Genomic DNA, 20,378 nt, shown 5'->3' with positions numbered 1-20,378 from the left:
CCGTAGCTATCTGTGTGAAGGGCGATGGATCATCAGACCTACATTCATCTTCAAAAAAAAAAAAAAAAAAGAATGGCTAAAATAAAAACTCAGGAAACAATATAAGTGTTGGTGAAAATGTGGAGAAAAAGAAACCCTCATGTACTATTGATGGGAATGCAAACTGGTGCGGCCACTGTGGAAGACAGAATGGAGTCGCCTCAAAAAATTCAAAATAGAACTACCCCATGATTCAAGAATGACACTACAGAGTCAAAGAATATGAAAACACAAATTTGAAGGGATGTATGCAGCCTGTGTTTGTTGTAGGATTATATCCGATAATCAAGTTTTGGAAGCAGCCCAAGTGTCCATCGATAGATAAGTGGGTAAAGAAGACGTGGTATATATCCACAATGGAATATTATTCGGCCATAAAAAAGAATGAGGTCTTGTTAATTGCAACACCATGGATGGATCTAGACAGTATAATGCTAAGTGAAATAAGCCAGTCAGCTATACTATGTGATGTCACTCATATGTGGAATTTAAGAAACGAAATAAACGAACAAAGGAAAAACAGGGACAAACCAAAAAAACTGGCTCTTATCTATGGAGAACAAACTGGTGGTTCCCAGAGGGGAAGTGGGAGGGGGGATGGGTGAAATAGGTGAGGGATTAAGAGTACACGTCTCTTGATGAGCACTGACTAATATATGGAACCACTGAATCACTGTCTCGTACACCTGAAATTGACTAACATAATGCTGTATGTTAACTACACTGGTAAAAAAACAAAATCAAAACCAAACCAAAACAAAAAAAACCCCTCAGCACTAGAGAAAAGGGCAGGGGAGGGGCACCTGGGTGGCTCAGTCGGTTAAGCATCCGGCTTCGGCTCAGGTCATGATCTCACAGTTTGTGGTTCGAGCCCTGCGTCGGGCTCTGTGCTGAAGCCTGCTTTGGATTCTGTGTCTCCCTCTCTCTCTGATCCTTCCCTGCTCATGCTGTCTCTCTCTCTCTCTCTCTCTCTCTCTCAAAAAATAAATAAAAACATTGAAAAAAGGGGGGGCAGGGGGACACACCTGGACCAGGAGAACCCTTTCTTCCTTTAGTGACTCTTCAGCGCCCTCTATTGATAAGGACGGAACTTCCAGCTAGATGGGCTAGTAAAACAAGGGAGCTGGTAGATAGCAGGACTGTGCAGCACCAGTCAGATCCCGCAGCCAAAGAGGGAAGAGCCACCAATGGCCTGGAACCCTCAAGTAAGCTGCACCTTGGTTTTACAACTCTAGGCTTCAAAGATGCTAGAAGAAATAAAGTTACATTTTATTTATTTATTAAAAAAATTTTAAGGTATATTTATTTTGGAGAGAGAGAGAGACAGAGTGTGAGCAGGGGAAGGACAGAGAGAGGGAGACACACAATCACACAAAAGTAGGGTCCAGGCTCTGAGCACAGAGCCTGATGCGGGGCTTGAACTCATGAGCCGTGAGATCATGACCTGAGCTGAAGTCAGACGCTTAACCACCCAGGTGCCCCTAAAGCTACATTTTAAAGTTACCTTTTGAAGTATTCGTCTTTTAATGCAAAATGTTTCAGTGTTTGTTGACTTAAAATCTGTTGAAATGACACTGATCTCTTTTGCCTATGGAGATAAAACTGCAGGAATTTGCGGGGGACACCAGAGTTGCAGTAAGAAAACAATGGGTGATTGGCTGGACCTGCTTACAGGTGGAGATCGTGCCAAAATGGTTTTTCAGCTAACGTGGATGAAAAACACCCCAACGCCCTTCAGATGAAATCGAGGTTGATGATTCACTGGGAGACGTCAGCATCTGTATTCTAGATTTTATGTCAAAGACATCATATATGTCTTTCTTGCTATTTCCACATTCCTTCCCTGGGGAGAGTGAAGAAGAAGCTGGACCATGGTGACTGATGTGAAGAACAAAGGCAAAATAACGTAACTTACAGCACATTGACGCATCACTGAGACAGGCAGAGTGAGCTGCTTCTGGGAACTCAGTTGCCTCTATGTTAATACTTTGCTAAGGGCAAAAGGCAATCTTAAGTTAACATTAGCCAGACCTCCATGATCCTGTAAGTCTCCTTTAGCATATAAAAATTCCTTCAGAAACTACCTTTATGTCTACCCCCCAAGATATATGTTAGCAATTGTCCTCCAAACATATGGCCCACTGATCTACATCTGAAGGGCCTCATGACTAAGGTTTTATCAGACAGTAATAAATGACCTTTTCCTAACAACAGCTAGCCTCCTCAAGGTCCTGGAAACCTTGCTTCCAAATTCCTTGGGGACTTCTGCTATCCCCACCCCTTCCCAACTTGAAAGTATATAATCAGTCACTCCTCACAACCCCAGTGCAGTTCTTTCTGCCCACAGTCCTGTCTGGGTGCTTTAGTAAAACCACCTTTTTGTGCTGAAGACATCTTAAGAATTCTTTCTTGGGGTGCCTGGGTGGCTCAGTTGGTTAAGCATCCGGCTTTGGCTCAGGTCATGATCTCATGGTTGGTGGGTTCGAGCCCTGCGTCAGGCTCTGTGCTGACAGTTAGCTCAGAGCCTGGAGCCTGTCTTCACATTTCCCCTCCCCTCCCCTGCTCGCACTTTCTCTCTCTGTCTCTCAAAAAAAAAAAAAAAAAAAAAAAAAAAAAAAAAAAAAGAATTCTTTCTTGACTATTCATTCCAGGACCCCAACATTTTACATCAATGGCCATTTGAAATTAGATGTAAAAACACACAACTAAACCCTCACAACAGCTTTAGGAAGTGCAGACATAACTTGTCTTACAACTTCAGTTTTCTTTTTAACACTTCTGGAGACATCAGCACCACTGGAAAGCCTTCTCATTTTAGATTTGGGAAGCAACAAGATTCCTCTGTCTTCAGAACCTAGATCCTCTGAGTTACCTTCTCATGTACGAAGTCTATGCCTTGATATGAGATTTAAATTTTATTATCTTTAGAATAAGAGAACGCAGCTATGGGAAGATGGTAAAGTTATGGCTATAATATGCCCGCAGAATACTGCATGCAGCATTTTTGTATGTGGCCTAATGAATCTTGACTTGTGGAAGTAATATGTGAATGGGGAGCTAACCCAGATTCTCCAACACATGAATAACAATGTGTGCAAGAGTGACTTTCACTTTCTACTCTCTGGGCTTTTGCTGTTTTTGTACAGTTTATTCTCCTGTGTCATTTGTGTAATTAAAACTAAATAAAAATCAGGGGCCCCTGGGTGGCTCAGTCAGAAGGGCATGCCACTCAGGGTTGTGAGTTTGAGCTCCATGTTGCGTATAGAGTTTACTAAAAAAATAAATAGATGAACTTAAAAATATAAACAAAAATCATATCAAGAATATTTTCTTTTTTAAACAATTTTTAAATGTTTATTTATTTTTGAGAGAGAGAGAGAGAGAGAGAGAGAGACAGAGACAGAGCGCAAGAGGTGGAGGGGGCAGAGAGAAAGAGAGACACAGAATCTGAAACAGGCTCCAGGCTCTGAACTGTCCGCTCAGAGCCCAGCTCAAGGCTCGAACTCATGAACCATGAGATCATGACCTGAGCTGACGTCCTACACTTAACAGACTGAGCAACCCTGGTGCCGCAATAACATTTTCTTTTTTAAAATCATAAAAATAATGTTTTTATATTGTAATTAAAACCCTGTGCATGTTTCTGATACAAAACCTTATCTAGACCACAGACATCCGGTAATCAAAACTATGGAGTGTAGAACAGCTAACTTAAGTATAAGTGTTTAAACAATGAAAATTCTAAAAAGGAAACAGGAAATAATTTTGATTTTAGGGATCACCATCCTTTAGCAAATTATTACTGAAGTATAATTGACATATGTGACATATTAGTTTTTGGTTGGGACAATTTTCTTAGATATGACACCAAAAACACAATCTATAAAAGAAAACAATGATAAATTGGACTTCGTGGAAATTCAAATGTAAAAGGTGCATAATCTTTGATCCAGAAATGCCTGGGGCCAGGGATATCTTGTCACCAGATAGCAAACAGCTACCAAAGATTGCTAGGGTCACGCCAAAAGATCTCAGATGCCACTGTGACCATGGAGAGGCCAAAGATGGAGTGATTGAGCTTTTGGGGCTTTGTTTTTGTTTTTAAGTAGGCTCCACACCCAGCATGGAGCCCCACGAAGGCATGAACCTCATGACCCTGAGATGAAGATCTGACCTGAGATCAAGAGTCCACAACAGCCAAAACATGGAAAGAGCCTAAATGTCCATCACCTGATGAATGGATCAAGAAGATGTGGTTTATATACACAATGGAGTACTACATGGCAATGAGAAAGAATGACATCTGGCCATTTGTAGCAACGTGGATGGACCTTGAGGGTGTCATGCTAAGCGAAATAAGTCAGATGGAGAAGGACAGATACCATGTTTGCACTCATAGGTCTGACAGGAGAACAGGAGAAACCTAATGGAGGACCTGGGGGAGGGGAAGAGGGAAAGAGAGTTGGGGAGAGAGAGGGAGGCAAAACTTGAGAGACTGTTGAATACTGAAAAGGAACTGAGGGTTGAAGGGAAAGGGGGCGGGGGGGGGAAGAGGTGGTGGTGATGGAGGAGGGCACTTGTGGGGACGAGCACTGGGTGTTGTATGGAAACCAATGTGACAATAAAATATTAATTTAAAAAAAGAGTCAGATATTCAACGAACTGAGCCACCCAGGTGCCCCGCGGGTGACTGAAGTTCAGCAAGAATAACCATCGTGAGGTCCTGGCTGGCTCAGTGGGCAGAGTTCAAGCTCCACGTTGGGGGTAGAGTTTACTTTAAAAAAAAGAAAAAGAAAGACTAACATTTGCAATGGATTCAAGCCCATCGAATGTGTTTAAACCATGAGATCATAATAACATTTAAAAACTAACTGGCCAGGGGTGCCTGGGTGGTTCAGTCGGTTAAGCCACCATCTCTTGATTTTGGCTCAGGTCATGTCTCACAGCTGGAGCCCTGAGTAGGGTTCTGGGCTGAGAGCAGAGGCTGCGTGGGATTCTCTCTGTCCTCTCTCTCTGCTCCTCCCCGTGTTCGTGCCCACGCGTGTGCTCTCTCTTTCTCTCAAAAAAAAAGTAGCTGGCCACATTTGTACGCTGACAAGATGCCAGTTCTTTATCATAAAAACTGGTAAATAAAAGATTTAAACATTGGGGCGCCTGGGTGGCTTGGTTGGTTAAACATCCGACTCTTGACTTCAGCTCAGGTCATGATCTCATGGTTCATGAGTTCGAGCCCTGCGTCAGGCTCTGTACTGACAGTGCAGAGGCTGCTTGGGATTCTCTCCCCCTCTCTCTCTGCCCCTCCTTCACTCATGCTTGCTCTCTCCCAAAATAAATAAATAAACTTTTAAAAAAAGATTTAAGCATTTATTTTGCCTCGCTTATATAATATGTACCACTGGGTAACCAGAAAGCTTGGCCTTAAGGTTTTCTTCTGCATTAGACTTTGTCCTTATTACTCTGAGGCATCTTGGAACGTGGTTTTAGATTTAGGTCTGAAGTCAGTGAGCAAAGGTAGGGATCAGAGGTGAAAAGAATGAGCATTCCCCTCAGTGGGCATGGGATAGGGGGGTTCAGGACACTTGGCCTTCTCTGATTTCTTTAAAATATTGTCATTTGAATTCTTGAGGTTCCCAAATTTTCCCAATCAATGCCCTAAATTTCACACAAAAGATCTGGATATAGTATGAATTAAATGTATTTGTTGATTATGATTGTTCAGCTGCACTAACCCTGGGCTACTGAGGTAAAAAATTCTTTTAGGCTAGGTATGGAAACTACTTGGTGTTTTGTGGTTTGAGTCAAGAATTTAGTGCCCTGAACTTTTCATTTTCTTTTTTTTAAAGTTTTTTAGTTTATTTATTTTTGAGAGAGAGAGAGAGACAGATTGCTAGCAGGGGAAGGGGAGAGAGAGAGAGAAGAAGAAAAGGACCCAGAATCGGAAGCAGGCTCCAGGCTCTGAGCTGTCAGCACAGAGTCCGACGTGGGGCTCAAACTCACGAGCTGTGAGATCATGACCTGAGCCAAAGTCAGACACAACTCCTGGTAGTCCGTGTCAAACTGTGTCAACCAGGAGCTCCTGGCTTTGGACCCTCTCTTTTCTAGCATACTCACTCCCAATTTGTGGCCTTAAGCACCATTTATATACCAAAGTCTCCCCCCAAATATATATCCAATTCAGACCTCCTTCTTGAACCCCATATCTAGTTTCCAGCTTCCCCCTCAACCTCTCCCGTTGTTGTTATAAGCAGTGAATACTTGAGGATGTTGGTTGACACAGTTGGACACGGACTACCATTAGGATTCCTAACTTGTCAACAAGGCCTCCCTACCACTCGATTTAAAATTACAGCTCTGATTTTCCCAGTTCTACACCCTTGCTCTACATTTTTTCCCATAAACATAACATCTTCTAATTTTCTTATTCATGATGTTGGTTGTTAGGTCTCTGTCCCCACTAGACTGTGAGCTCTCTGAAGGGAGAGACCATTAGTCTGTACACTAATGTATCCCAAATGTCTTGAGCAGGATCTAGCATAAATGTTTGTTGAATGAATGAATTATGTTTTTCTACTTATACATATGACAAGTTTTTTCCTCCCATGAATGTCAGTAGGAATCTCCCTGTATCCATATTCAGGCTGAGGCTGTACTCTATTTATGTGATTCCTCCCTTCCTCCAGAACATGCATGCTTTTTCAACCTATGGGTTTTTATACATAAATAAAGGCTAATCCTTATTTCGGAAATTGTGATACTGTATCTTTTAATATTTTTCCTTTTGAATTTTTTCTAATCTGATCATTGGGAATACCAATTCTTTATGTAATGTTTCATTTATGAATCTTCTATTTCGATTGATTTTTCTATAATCATTTTACAGTGTCATTCCATCCTATCATGTTTTGGTAAAGAAATAAGCAACTGAATTCAAGCCCATCTGTCAGGCTCCCAGGATGGAAGCGTGTGACACACTCACACTGGGAAAACAAGGGTGTGGGTGCAGAGATACAAGGGTTAGACTAGCAGTATCAGTGGGTCGTCACCACACCTCAGCCTAAACCTAGGGAGGGAGGCTGCGTGGAGAGTGGTGCCTGCAGGGGCTTCGGTCTTTGAGGAAGAAATGCCATCAGTCCATGGTCACCCGGCAAAGATGGAGCTCAGAAGTTCAAATACCTCCACCAAGCTCTCCTCCACCGTTCTGTTCTCTTGTCAATGATTCCTGTTGGCCACATCACCTGGCAACAAACGGGCAAAGGAACCCATTGATGCTATCATAGGTCCACCCTCCCAGGGCATGGAGCAAGCTGGAGAAGATGGCAGGTGGATCTGAGGTGCAAAAGGAGAACTTCTAGTATTAGATATTGTGGGGGAGAAGTTCCCTCTCTTCTAAGAAAGAGATCCAGGAATAAAATGACCTGTTCACTCTTTCTCCTCTGGATGTAGTTATATCTGGATACATTGCTTGCAACCTCTAAAGTCAACCTCTTCCTTTCAAAGGATGCATCAGCTGGCCTTCCTCTGGATTTCCCAGCTTGTGAGATGTAACATTGCTTATAATATAATTATTTTGAGCCACTTTTTGAGTTTGTTCTCTTTTTCTTGCAGCTTATTGCATGCTAAACGCATGATGGTGAGCTGCCTAGAGTAGCATTCTAGCTGCTAATGAATAAAGATCTTTGGATTCAAATTTTCTATTTATGAATGGTGCCTGTGAAGCCTAGTAATAAAAGTTCAGCTGGAGTGCCTGGGTGGCCCAGTCGGTGGGCGTCCGACTTTGGCTCAGGTCATGGTCTTGTGGTTCGTGGGTTCGAGCCCCACATGAGGCTCTGTGGAGACAGCTTGGAGCCTGAGCCTGCTTCAGATTCTGTGTCTCCCTCTTTATCTTCCCCTCCTCGCTTGTCCTCTCTCTCTCTCAAATAACAAATGAACATTAAAAAGAAAAATTAATGGGGCGCCTGGGTGGCTCAGTCATTTAAGCATCTGACTTCAGGTCAGGTCATGATCTCATGGTTCATGGGTCTGAACCCCGTGTCAGGCTCTGTGCTGACAGCTCAGAGCCTGGAGTCTACTTTAGATTCGGTGTCTCCCTCTCTCTGCCCCTCCCCTGCTCATGATCTGTCTCCTCTGTCTCTCAAAAATACATAAACATTAAAACACTTTTTTAAAGAAAAAATTTAAAAGTCCAGGGCCTGTTTAAAATATATTGATAAACATTAATGCTAGGAATGTAATAGAATAATGATCCTACTATAAATCAAAATTTAAGCAGACATAATTTATTGTCACCATAATTGGTTATCACAGGGACGCTATGGAGCCCGTAGAAAGTAACCACACTCATGTCCCTGGTTATTGACTTCTCTGTATCCACCATTTCCCCTGTAACTTTGTAGTCTCCTCCCACTCTGACTCTGGGTTGAATCTGTGACCAACTTGGCCAAATAGAACGTGCAGTGTCACGCTCCATGCCTTGACCTCAAAAGGCTTTGTATTCCACCTCCTTCTAGGAACCCTGCCGCCTCCATGTGGGCAAGCTCTGGCTAGGTTGCTGGAGGATGAGAGATTATGTAGACGAGAGCCCAATGGTCCCACTTGAGATTATTCTAGACCAATCTACAGCCAGCGGATCCCAAAGTATATGAGAGATTCTTATACAAGATCAACAGAGTGAACTAAATACATCCAAAACAAGAACTGCCCAGCTGATCAATAGACTTGTGTGCAATAGTAAACGTGCAGTATTTTAAGCTTCCGTGTTTTGGGGTTGTTTGTTATAAAACAACAGCTAACTGACACAGAACCTCACAAATTAACAAATCTGAATGGGTACCATGCCACAAAAATTGGCCCTACTGACTCTAGGAATAATATAGAAAGATTTTTCTTCAACCAGGAGTCTTATCTGTACCATGTGGAGTATGCTTGGTTTATAAGAATTTACTAGATGTGGCTCCATTTGAAAATCCTCATGAGAAGGGCGCCTGGGTGGCTCAGCTGATTGAGTGTCTGACTCTTGATTTCAGCTCAGGTCATGATTTCATGGTTGGTGGGTTCAAGGCCCATGTTGGGTTCTTGCACTGAAAGCGCAGAGCCTGCTTGGGATTCTCTCTCTCTCCCTCTTTCTCTGCTCCTCCCCCGTGCTCGCTCTCTCTCTCTCTCTCTCTCTCTCTCTGTCTCTCTCTCTCTCTCTTTCTCTGCTCATGAGGCAGTTCTTGGCTCTGCCTGGTAGAAGTCAGAACCGAACAACTGAGGAGCCACATTCCCATGTCCTTCCCCACCCTCACTGCTATGGCATTAAAATCTTGGGCATGGAGCACACCCATGGGAGCCCCTTGGGGGCAGATACGTGATGGGTGAGAAATGAAACATGGGTGGCTATAACCCAGTTGTAGAAGAGTGAGTGCAGAGGGAATTTACCAACTGTCCCAAACTGTCCCAACCCTGTGGACCTCCTGGACTTCCTGGCTATTCCAGGGGACATTCATGTCAGAAGGCAGACGGGGTCTATGTAGGCAACTGTAAACACAGCTTGGGAGAAAAACTTTGGGGTCAAAAAGAGGGAATACCCCTCAATATCCTCCAGCATTTCCAACAGGAAGAAGCAATAGGAAAGCATTTAAGAGAAGCTACTTGGGAACACATCTGAGTAAACCGAGATAAAAATTTACTTTATCCAGAATAAATAAATGGATGGATTTCTCCAGCCCTTTCAGGACTGCCAAAATGGCAGCAGATCCTGTTAACGAGCTCGTGGGAAAACAACAGAAGCATCCAGGATGAAGGAAAGATGTTGACTGAATTGGTGCTCCTTGAATGGGACTGGAAGGCCATTAATGGGCCTTAGAAGTTCAGGATCCAGTAAGTGGAGTGGGGACGATGTGCCCATCGCTGATGGTGCACTGCCACTTCCTGAAAAATCTCAGCCGCACTGGCAGCCGTGTCTTTAAACTGGAGCTTTAGAAAGTGTGACTACCTGCCTCTTGGGTTCCCTTAAATGGTTTACACTCAAACCCTTGGCATCCCCAAGTGGGCTAGCTAAGAATAACAGGAAGGCGGCGGCAGCGGAGGCGCAGATTTGGAATCTCCACTTAAAACAGAGCAACCATATAATCAAATCAAATCAAAGGGTCAGGGTTTTGCAACAAAATTAGATAACAAGGTATACCCGTGCGCTCCAAAATACAAGCCAGTTGAAACAAACTAACAGCATCCCCCAGAGACTGGCATGGAGTCAGCATCTCCGCAGGGAAGACAAGAAAGCAATAGACCTGAGAACAGTTATTCACCGGAAGATAGAGCAGGTCGATTTAAGAGCAGCAAGCTGAGACCAGGAAGCCTTTTCCTAGCCCAATACTAGACAAATGCAAAGGGTCCTGCGTTAGTAGGAAGACTATCTTAGAAGGTGACACTGTGGGGTGCCTGAGTGGCTCAGTTGGGTAAGCGTGGGACTCTGGATTTCGGCTCAGGTCATGATCTTATGATTGGTGAGATTGTTGGTGAGACGGAGCCCCACGTGTGGCTCTGTGCCGAGAGCATGGAGCCTGCTTGGGATTCTCTCTCTCTCTCTCTCTGCCTTCCCTTTTCTCTCTCTCTCTCAAAAATAAATAAACTTAAAAAAAAGACCACACTAAAATTTGGTGTACAGTATACATTATTATATATGCAGAGATAAAGAAGCATCTAGTTCCTATGGACTCTCAGACTCCTGGGAGGTGGGGAGGGTCCCTGCGCCTCTGCTGATCTTGGGCATTTGCTAGTGGAGGAGGAGCCCAGGATGAGCTAGCTCCTCCATCTCTCTTACTAAGGGCCTCACGGGGGTGTGCTAAACCCCCCGTTATTCAACTGCCTGAAAATCCCTGGATCATGGAACTGGAGACCTGGGTTCTATCCATGGCTGCTGAAACTTTGGGCAAAATATTTCACTTCTTTGAGTCTCAGTCTCTTTGCCTGTAAAATGGGACAACTTTCTATAGGCGCTGTCCTGCCTATATCATGAGACTAAGGGGTAGAGCAACAGAGACCACGGATTTGGAAGTGACGAGGTCACAGTTGCTTTTCAGTCATGAGTTCAGGTGGCAGTTCTGCCCTACAGTCGTGTGCTCTTAGCAAGCGGCCACTTCCCTCAGCCTGTTCTCACCCGAAAAATCGAAATAGTCATCATCATCATCATCATCATCGTCTGAATCGCTGCGAGAATGAAACGAAGCGTTTATCAACTTAGACACATCGAAAGCACTCACTAAACTTCATCTACTCATGTCTGAACGATGCTTTTGTTCAAATTAGACTTGAGATCTTTTGTGTTCTTCCCACGAGCAAGCGCCAGAGGGCGACATAGACAGCGAGACCATAGGTACCAGCACGCCTAACGCAGCGCCACCATTGACCACGTGGGGGCGCTAGGCCACATGTCTGATTTTTCCGCAAAGTTTAGGGAACAGAAAGAGCTGACGGACTACAGGGAATAGGGGGTAAAGAGGAGCTGTGAGGCTGGAGGAGCCCTGAGCCGAAGGATCAGGGGTCCCTGGACCATGTAGCTTCCGGATTCCCGGGACACAAAAGGATCATTTGGGAATGAATGAGTTTTGGAGTGTTTTTGAGTAAGAGGGCGCCCCCTTCCTTCTAGCGCCGGGTGTGCATCCCTTCCCCATGGCAGCCTGGGTGCTGGAAGAGCGAGCGTTCATCTCCGTGCGCTCCTCCTCTCCTAGCTCTAGCTCATTCATCTGCGGCCGCGGTACGCCGTTGCCATGGAGACGTGATGCAGGCGGGGGTGGGAGGGAGGCCCCTGGTGACGTCTGCGCTGCTCGCAGCTCGTCTCCCGCGGCCTCCCAGTTCTTGCCTATTTTGGAAGAGAGCCGCAGCCCTTCTGCTGATGCGCGCGCGCTGGCGCCTTTTAAAGGCAACCGGCGGAGTGGCGGCTCCGCTAGAGCCCGGGAGCTGCCCCCGCCCCCGAGCTGCGAGCCCGGCGCGGAGCCTGGGCCCGCGAAGCCCCCCGCGCCATACACCCCACCCCCACTTTAGCGCCCTTCACTCACTTTAGGGGAATTTCAACCATGGAGAAAGGAGGTCCTGCCCTTGCCCCTCGTCCCCCTCCTCCTGCCTCCAACAGGGGAGATCCTTCTTCCATAGGAGCCTTGGAAGGAAACAAGATGCCAGGCCTAGCGCGTTTGGGGATCCTCTCGGGACAAGGCCACAGAGTGAAAACATCAGGTGAGAACTTCACTGCCCGCTGGGCTGCCCCGGGTCTCTGGAGACCCGTGCCCCCTCTAGCTTCCTGCCTTAGCCTTTTTCTCCCGGGCTTAGCCTGGAGTTGGTTTAAGATCTTAGCTGGAAGGCCCTGACCACGCATTAAACTGAAAGGGAAACTGAGGCCCAGAGAAGAGTAGTGACTTGACCAAGGTCACATGGCATGTTCCTGGAGAGCAATGAGCCAGAGCCCAGCGATGGAGACTTCCTAGCCAGAGGTCAATCCTGTGTTCCTCAACCTTGAGAATAGCTGGCACAGTGTGTTGGCCTCTGGCCCTTGCCCTGTACCCAGCAGCGGAGCAGACGTCTCCTCTTCCAGCGTGGCATCTGCTTCTTCTTCCCCAGGACAGTCCAGACCAGTCCAGATTTCCGGATCGTTAATCACTCTAGACAAGCTTCTGGATCCCATAGACTCTATGGCCAACCAACTAGGTTGCTACTTGCAAATGTCTGCTTCCATCGAAGGCTTCCTACAGGTCACCAGCTCCCTGGAATTTTCTGAGACCAAACCTTTTCCAGGCTGCTTACAAGCACCAGCGAATTTCTGGATGGACGTTCAGCTTGCAGGTTCTGGCAGAGCTCCCCAGACCCATGTGGACCCAGCTCTTTGGACTCCCCTGCCCAATCCTAATGATGCCTGCACTCTCCCTGTAGCAACCACAAGGGTGTTTGACCAGAGCTCACTGAAGACTGCTGTGAAGTACTTGACCATGCCAAGGTGCTGTATAGATACCAAACATCTCTGGGCCCCTACTATGGACCAGGGCCGGGGACCCAAAGGTGGATCCAACCCACCTGGCTGTGAACACCAAGTCTGGCAAAGGAGAGAGGTTCTTGCTCTGGAGAAGTTAGCCCTGGAATCTTGAATGATTTTTCCTAGGGCTAAACATTGCCAGAGCCAACCCTTTAACTGTGCATAAGGGGAAATTGAGACATCCCTCCAAGAGACATTATTTGCCAAGGTCACACAGCAAATCAGAGCATTATTGAGACTAGTCCCCAGAACAGTGCCTCCTGGCCTGGGCTCTTTCTCTGCATCTTGGTCCCAGAGACCAGTTTTTACGAGGCACACAAAGGTCACTGCACTGTGAGCCAGGAACCTGGTTCAGGGTCTACTTCTACTGAATGATGGCTGTGTCACTTGGATCACTTGCTTCTCTGTACTAAGCCTCAATCACCCAAGGCGGATGACTAAGGGCCCCCCCCCTCCCAACTTCAACTGTGAGTCTGGGATTCTCTGAAATGTGGTATTTTTCCAGGCTGTGGAGTCCCTCTATGGTAGTTTGTGGGACACTGCTGGGGTGTTTTTCTCCAGACTGAAGCTAAGGAATACTATAAAGAGACAGTACTTGCTTCAGCCACGAGCTGTGCAGATCTCTCTGAGGATGACCTGGGGGTCTGTTTTACACACCTTGGAGCCCCTGGATCCCTCCAGTGGTAAGTCCCCTGATGCACTTGGCACAGAACCGTGTGAATGGTCTCTGATGGTACTTGCTTCCATCCATGTCTACACAGACCAGGTCTCCAAGGCCCAAGGTGGCCCTGCTTGTCCAGGGCTGAGGACTTCATCGTCTGGGGGACTTCAAGCCCACTCAGACCCTAGTACTAGGCACATGGGCTCTTCCCACCTCACTCTAGGCCTCAGAGCAGCAGCATTCAACCTCCAAAGCCTGAGAGGCACTGGACAGCTAGGCCCCGGACCCAGAGATGCTCAAAATGCCAAAGACGGGAAGTCCCTTCCAGGCCAAGTGGTCCAACCCACTTCCACTGCCATTTTGCAAACAAGGAAACTGAGCCCGGAGAGTGGAAAGAGCTTGCATAACACCCAAGTAGGCTGGTGGCAGGGGTGCAACCAGAATCTCTGTCCCCTGGCCCAAGGCTCACCCCGGCATCAAACACACTCCACTGAGATTTGGGCTGAGCCCAACTCCAGTCCTCTAGAACCTTGACAGTCCTTGACAGAGGCTCTTCCAGCTCATCCCTTGTCTATTCTAGGTGATTCAAGAGATTTCCCTTCAGCTGGATGGTCCTTTCTCCTAAAGCTTCCTAGTGTCCCTCCCCATCTGCTCAGGGTTCATCTTTTCCTGCTTCCAGAGTCTGTTCCATCACCAGGCTATAACTGCTGCTACCACTTTATTGCCATGGTTCAACCAGCTCCCTGCAGCTCCAGCATTTCCAGGGAGGGGACGTCTCTGGCTGCTCCTAGGGTTTCCCTTCTGTCACTGGCCAGTCCCAGGTCTACTGCTTTCCCATGACCACCCCAGCCTTGAACCCCATCAGTCTCTCCCAGGATGCTGTGGACCGTTTCTTACAGACTTCCTCTCTGTTGGGCCCAAGGCCAGTGGGATAAGAGGAGCCCACATGTGGGGTTGCCATGAGGTTTTAGAGAGTCAGTGCATGCTGGAGGTATATGTAAGTTGCAGGAAAATGCAACTCTCATGTTGCAAGATGTGTTCGGGTGATTATAAGGAGATCCTTGAAGCTATGCTTATGGTGGCCTAGTAACCTGGGGACAGAAGAGGAAGGTGGCTGGGAGGAATTTGGGGCAATGGGAGTGATAGAAACCAGGAGTGTTTTAAGTTGGGAAAAACTTGGTTAGGTTGGCTTCTAGGAAAATGGCAAGGGGACTCAGTGCTGAGCCCTGAAAGGGCTCACTGGGCCTCCATCCTTGGACTGAGTATTGAGTACCTGTACCCTCGGAGCCAGTGGTACCCAGAAAGGATCATGCTGGGACCTGGGCCGGAGCCCTCAGGAGGATTTTGTGTGCATCCCTCAACCTTCCCAGCCCCCCGCCGTCTGTCGTCTTGTCCTCTTCTTTGGAACTACTGCAGCCTCTAGCCCAGCCTGGCCTATCTGGTGCTCTTGGACCAGGCTGGGCCAAGGCCACAAAAAGCCAGTGGGTGCCCAGGTCTTGTTGTCACACTTACAGTGACAGCACATGTGCTGTCTCCCAAAGCAGCCGATGCCATCTCTTCAGAGCCTTGTTCAAAATTGTATTTCTCATAAAGGGGAAGTAATGATGGCTGACACTCTGTCATTCCATGTTTATTGTGCTCCTTTCATGTGGCAGACATTGTTCCAAGTGCTTTAATGATTTAACTCATTTAAATTTTGCATCAAGCCTTTGATGTAGGAGCTATTCTTCTCCTCACATCCCTGTTTAACAGCTGGGTATAAGCGGCAGCATAAGAGGTTAAGCCATGTGCCCGATGTGAAGAAGCCAGGACTCCACATGGAAGTCTCACCCCAGAGCCCCTTGCTGGGCGCCCAACCTCTCCTGCCTCTCTGAGCCCCAGGATCCCTCCCACTCCCCTGCAGGCCCACAAAGAACTTACTGGCTCTTTCCCCCAAAGGTCCGTCCACTCTCCCCCATACACCCCTCTTGGTCCTGCCCATAGCGCAGGAGCCAAGCCTCCTGGTCACGGTGGGGGATCTGCTGCCCTTAGCAGAGGCTGCACCCTCTTCACCCTCCCTCTGCACGCCTGTTAACACAGACCCAGGCCTTTGTGGCTACCCATCCCTGTAAGGGGTCTCACTTCCGCATTCCTCTGTCTCCTCCACCCCATGCGGCACAGCACGGCCTGACCGGCACAGCACGGCCTGACCGGCCAGTCCTAGACATCCAGCAACTCAGCTGAGTGACACCTCCTTAGGGAGACCACCCTGGACGCCCCGCGCTCAGTCAGTCAGCCCCATTTGCCACACGCCCTGCCTCGCTTCCTCACAGGAATCATTTCACGTCTGTGGCTTAAATGGCTTGATGGCGTCCTCATTTTCTCACCAGCCTGGATGCTCCATGAAGTTAACACCAGGAGTGTGTTTCCACACATTGCATCACCAGTGCCTAGCACAGAGCCTGGCACAAACTCAGTGCTCCGATGTGTGTGCACAAATGAAATACATACCTGAGGCCCTGCTCTGAGCTGGGTCCTATGCTAGACGCCCAGAATATGGAGACCAGACAGAGATGCTGGTGAGGAGACAGCCAAGTAAACAAGCAGTGACAACACAGGATGAGAAATGCCTCTGATGAGGAAATGCAGGAGGCTGTGTGGGCACTGGAAAGGGTCCCAGACCCAACCAGAAGAACAGCAGGGCCAGGAGGAGTTCACCAGTGAGGGAGGGAGTGGGGGTGGGGTGGTGGAAGATTCTGAAACTGAGCTGAACTAGTAAATGAAGGGTGGGGGGGGCTGTCTCCTCTTCTAGACCTCCCTGCCTCAAGGGCAAGGCCAGTGTTCTGAACTCCTGTCTACCACTTGGGGCTTACAGGAGTGTTGGATCCCTGCTCTGCATTCATAGAGCATTTTAGGTGATTGACTTTTCTCCCCTCTTTGGAACATGGCTGGTCTGACATGCCCTTCATTGTATTAGTTGTGCCCTCTTCTCTCAGCCCTGCCTCCAGGTCCTTGCCCAGAGCAGCTTCGTCTTTTCCCACCCCTTCCATCTTTTCCCACCCCTACACCTCCCTTCCCACCCACTCCACAGCTCCGTGTCCCTCACCTTCTCCGCTCAACCCACTCACCCAGCTCTGACCGTCTCAATGTGTGGGTGCTAGCATGTACCCTCTTCACATGAGATTTGTTGATTTCATAACCATAAATAGATAAAATGTTCTGAATATCTCCCTGTGCAAGTAGTTTGGGGGAGTGATCACATAATGAAAAGGCCTTGGGAGAAAGAAAACAGGCTGCTAGGATGCAGCTGAAGACTAGACAGCCCTGCACAGACCAGCTCTCTATAGCGATTATACTTTCATTCCACAGACTAGTAATGAACCCTAATCTTGGGACTAGGGTGATAGTTGGGAATCTGTTAGAAAGCTTTTGTGGTTTCAAGCTCATGGATTCAAAAGAACAATCTGATAAAAAATAAAACGGAAAGAAGTAGAAATCAGGGAACCTGGTTTCTGAGTCTGGAATTATTTCATTCTAGCTGTGTGACTCTGGACAACTTAAACCTCTCTGAGAAGATGCAGAAAGATTCTTCCCCATGGTTAGACTGGAGGCTCCAGGAAGCCTGAGTTCCCCATAATACCATAATTCTCTTTCCATTGGGGCTTTCTGTCTTCCTGAAATACCTTAATCACCAAATATGGGATGTCCCCCACTTCCCAAAATGCAGTCCTGAAACTGGGGTTGAGATAAGGATGGAATGGAGTACCATGATTTTTTATGGCTAACTCCAACTCTGTTGCCATGGGAACAAAATATGGAGCATCACTCCTACATGGGGAAGCCCCATCTAGGATCCTAGCCCATGGGGCTTTCCAATCTCTCCTCCCCTAATAGTGCAGAGACACTATGTTTCCTGGCATTTGAAAGAATAAGAGGAGATAAACTGACAGCCTGGTATACCCTGGGCCCAGAGAGCTTCTGGCCAAGAAAGAGAGAGACAAGTGGAGATATTCTTTGTATGAATTCATCTTACTCTAAAAGATGGAAAGCTTTCTCTGCAGAGGGTCAGTCTGTAAATATATTAAGCTTTTCAAGCCATCTTGTCTCTGTTGCGACTGCTCAACTCTGCCAATGTAGGGTGTAAACAGCCATCAACAATACATAAATAAATAGATGTGGCTGTGTGCCAATAAAACTTTATTTACAGAAACGCTCAGTGGGCCAGATTTGGAATGCTTGCCAGAGTTTGCAGACCTCTGCTGTATCCCATAGTGCAAGAGAGAGTCTGGGCTGGTGGCAGGAACTAGGCTTAAGGCCCAGCCTCACCAATGACTTGCTGTGTGCCTTTGGATAAGTCAGTATCTGTCTCTGATCCTCAGTTTCACCATCTATCAAATGACTACAACAGTATCAGTCAGATTTGCCATGAGAATAGGTCTAACAGGTGAGAGTAAATCTCAAGTCTTTCCATCACTTCAAGTAGAGCTAACTCTCCTCCTAAGGCCATACCCTTGCCTGCTAAGGATAGCAGCAGCCCGCTGGAAGGAAGAGGTGTTTCTCTCTAGAGTCAGATTCTTAGTCTGGCTTTCCAACCTCCAGCCTCAAGTGATCCCTTTTCTGTAGCAAGGCAAGTGCAGGAGGAAATGAGGAATCCCTTCTTTTCCACCATCCAGTCATTTGGCAGGAGACTACAGTTCACTTGAGAAAGCGATGTGGCTGCAGTGGCTGGTGGCCAGGCTGTAGAGGAGACCTTTGAGAATCAAGAGTTGGAAAAGGTTAGATTCAGTGCTCCCCAGGTCATTTACCTATGTACCAGGGCAGCTGGGGTGCACATCAAGTGGCCACAGCCGTGACCTGGAGGGGACTCGCAGCACCATCAGTTGCATTAATGGTTGTTTCTTGAGCCATCTTGTCCATCTGTCTGGTCTGACCATCACTGAGATCTTGCACCCTTTGGCATCTTGTCATATGCTCTGAAGATTCATAAAGTGGTTCTCTACCCCCACTCTCTCCTTCTCTCACTCCCTCCCCTCCTCCCTTCCCTCTCTCTTTCTCCTTCTCATATCATAAACACATTTGTCCAGGGAAAAACAGAATACACTTCAACAGCCCTCTGTCAAGAAAGATTCTTGCCCCAAATATCCAGAAAAGCAGCTTTAACCAGGAGTCTCAATACTGTTCTAAAGAAGCAGACACCCCCCTCTCCATCACCTTCCATTTCCCTCTCGGGAGGCCATCCTCCCCAAAATCTCTGGAAAAAATACACCTTCTTTTGAGAGTGGTTGAGGGGTGATGTCTCTCCAGGTCCTCAATAAGGCTGGCAAGACAGGAGCAAGGGATCTCACGGCCTGTTCTTGCTATAAAAAGACCTTTTTCAGAAAAAAATAATAAAAAAATCAGCCAATCCGTCTTCAATGCCATCACCTCTTCTTGGTGATTTTTCGGGGAAGGAGTGGGCGGGTTGCCATGGCAACAGATGCAAAGAGCTTGTCTCAGTAAAGAAGGGACCTTGATATTTTTTTCTCTTCTCATTCTCTCTCTCAGTTGTGTGTGTATGTGTGTGTGTGTGCTGCGCATGCCTGTGCCCACACCAGGAATTTTTTTTAGAACTAAAGAAAGCCCTTCTCTTCCCTCAGCGCCCCAAATATGGAGCGATGGAAAACCACTTACTCCTGCAGGCCAGGGAAGATTCAGGATAATTCAAGAGTAAAGGGAGAGGTCATGTGGGGCTCCCTTCCTCCATCTTTTTACTAGAGATTGCATGCAACACACACTTCCACAAATGGTTGGGGGCCAAGTGTTGGAAAGAAAAGACGATGCTGGGTGGAGAGAGGTGAGTAAGGGATAGGTGGTGCAAGAACCCAACAAGTGATATCAGAGAGGGCAATAAAAGGTGCATTGGGGACCGGGAAGCATGCAAATTTACGTTCTCCATTGGATGCTGAGAAAAATGGCACAAAACAGACTGCCATTATGGACACAAACACACACAGAGACAAGGAGGCACAGAAAGCTGTGAACATATGAAAACATACAGTCACATACATGGAACTACACATTACACAGGAAATGGTAGACTTTTTTTTTCACAAAGGCAGACACAGAATCAGGCAAATGCATAAATACACAAGGATATAAACACAAGGATACAAAGATACATGCAGACAGACACAGACATACAAATATAGCCACAGTCAAGTGGACAGACAGACACAAGCACACCCTCAGTCTGGCTCCCTCTCTTCAATTGCCCATGCATCCCTAAACAGCAATGCATAGCTGGGAATACTTCAGGCTCACCCAGTGGGTTTAGCTGGGTGGCTCAAGCTCCCTCCCCCCATTCCTTCTGCACATTCACCCCAAAGCCCCTCTTGAATCAATTCACTTCTTGCCCACTTTGCCATAAACGGTGGGCTCTGATACCTCCCCCATATCAAGCTTCCAATTCTTAGCCTGTTCTGTTCTGCTGCTGCTGCCTGCCGATTCGGGGGGAGAGTGGGGTGACTCAGCCAGGCCAGGATGACTCACACTGCCAGTATTTTTAGCAGCGGCCAGGAGCTCTCTAGCGTGCCAGCCGCCCCCCTCCTCCTGCTTGCTATTTTAGAACCGTCACTGGTGATATAAATAGCTCCTCTCCCACGGCCTGAAGCTGCTGCCAAGCTATTTTTGGTTCTGCACAGTTAAAAATAGCTTCACGGA

Source organism: Suricata suricatta, chromosome 11, assembly GCF_006229205.1.
Source record: "Suricata suricatta isolate VVHF042 chromosome 11, meerkat_22Aug2017_6uvM2_HiC, whole genome shotgun sequence".
Classification (NCBI taxonomy): Eukaryota; Metazoa; Chordata; class Mammalia; order Carnivora; family Herpestidae; genus Suricata; species Suricata suricatta.
The sequence above is the reverse complement of the archived record's forward strand: the minus strand, read 5'-3'. Positions refer to the sequence as shown.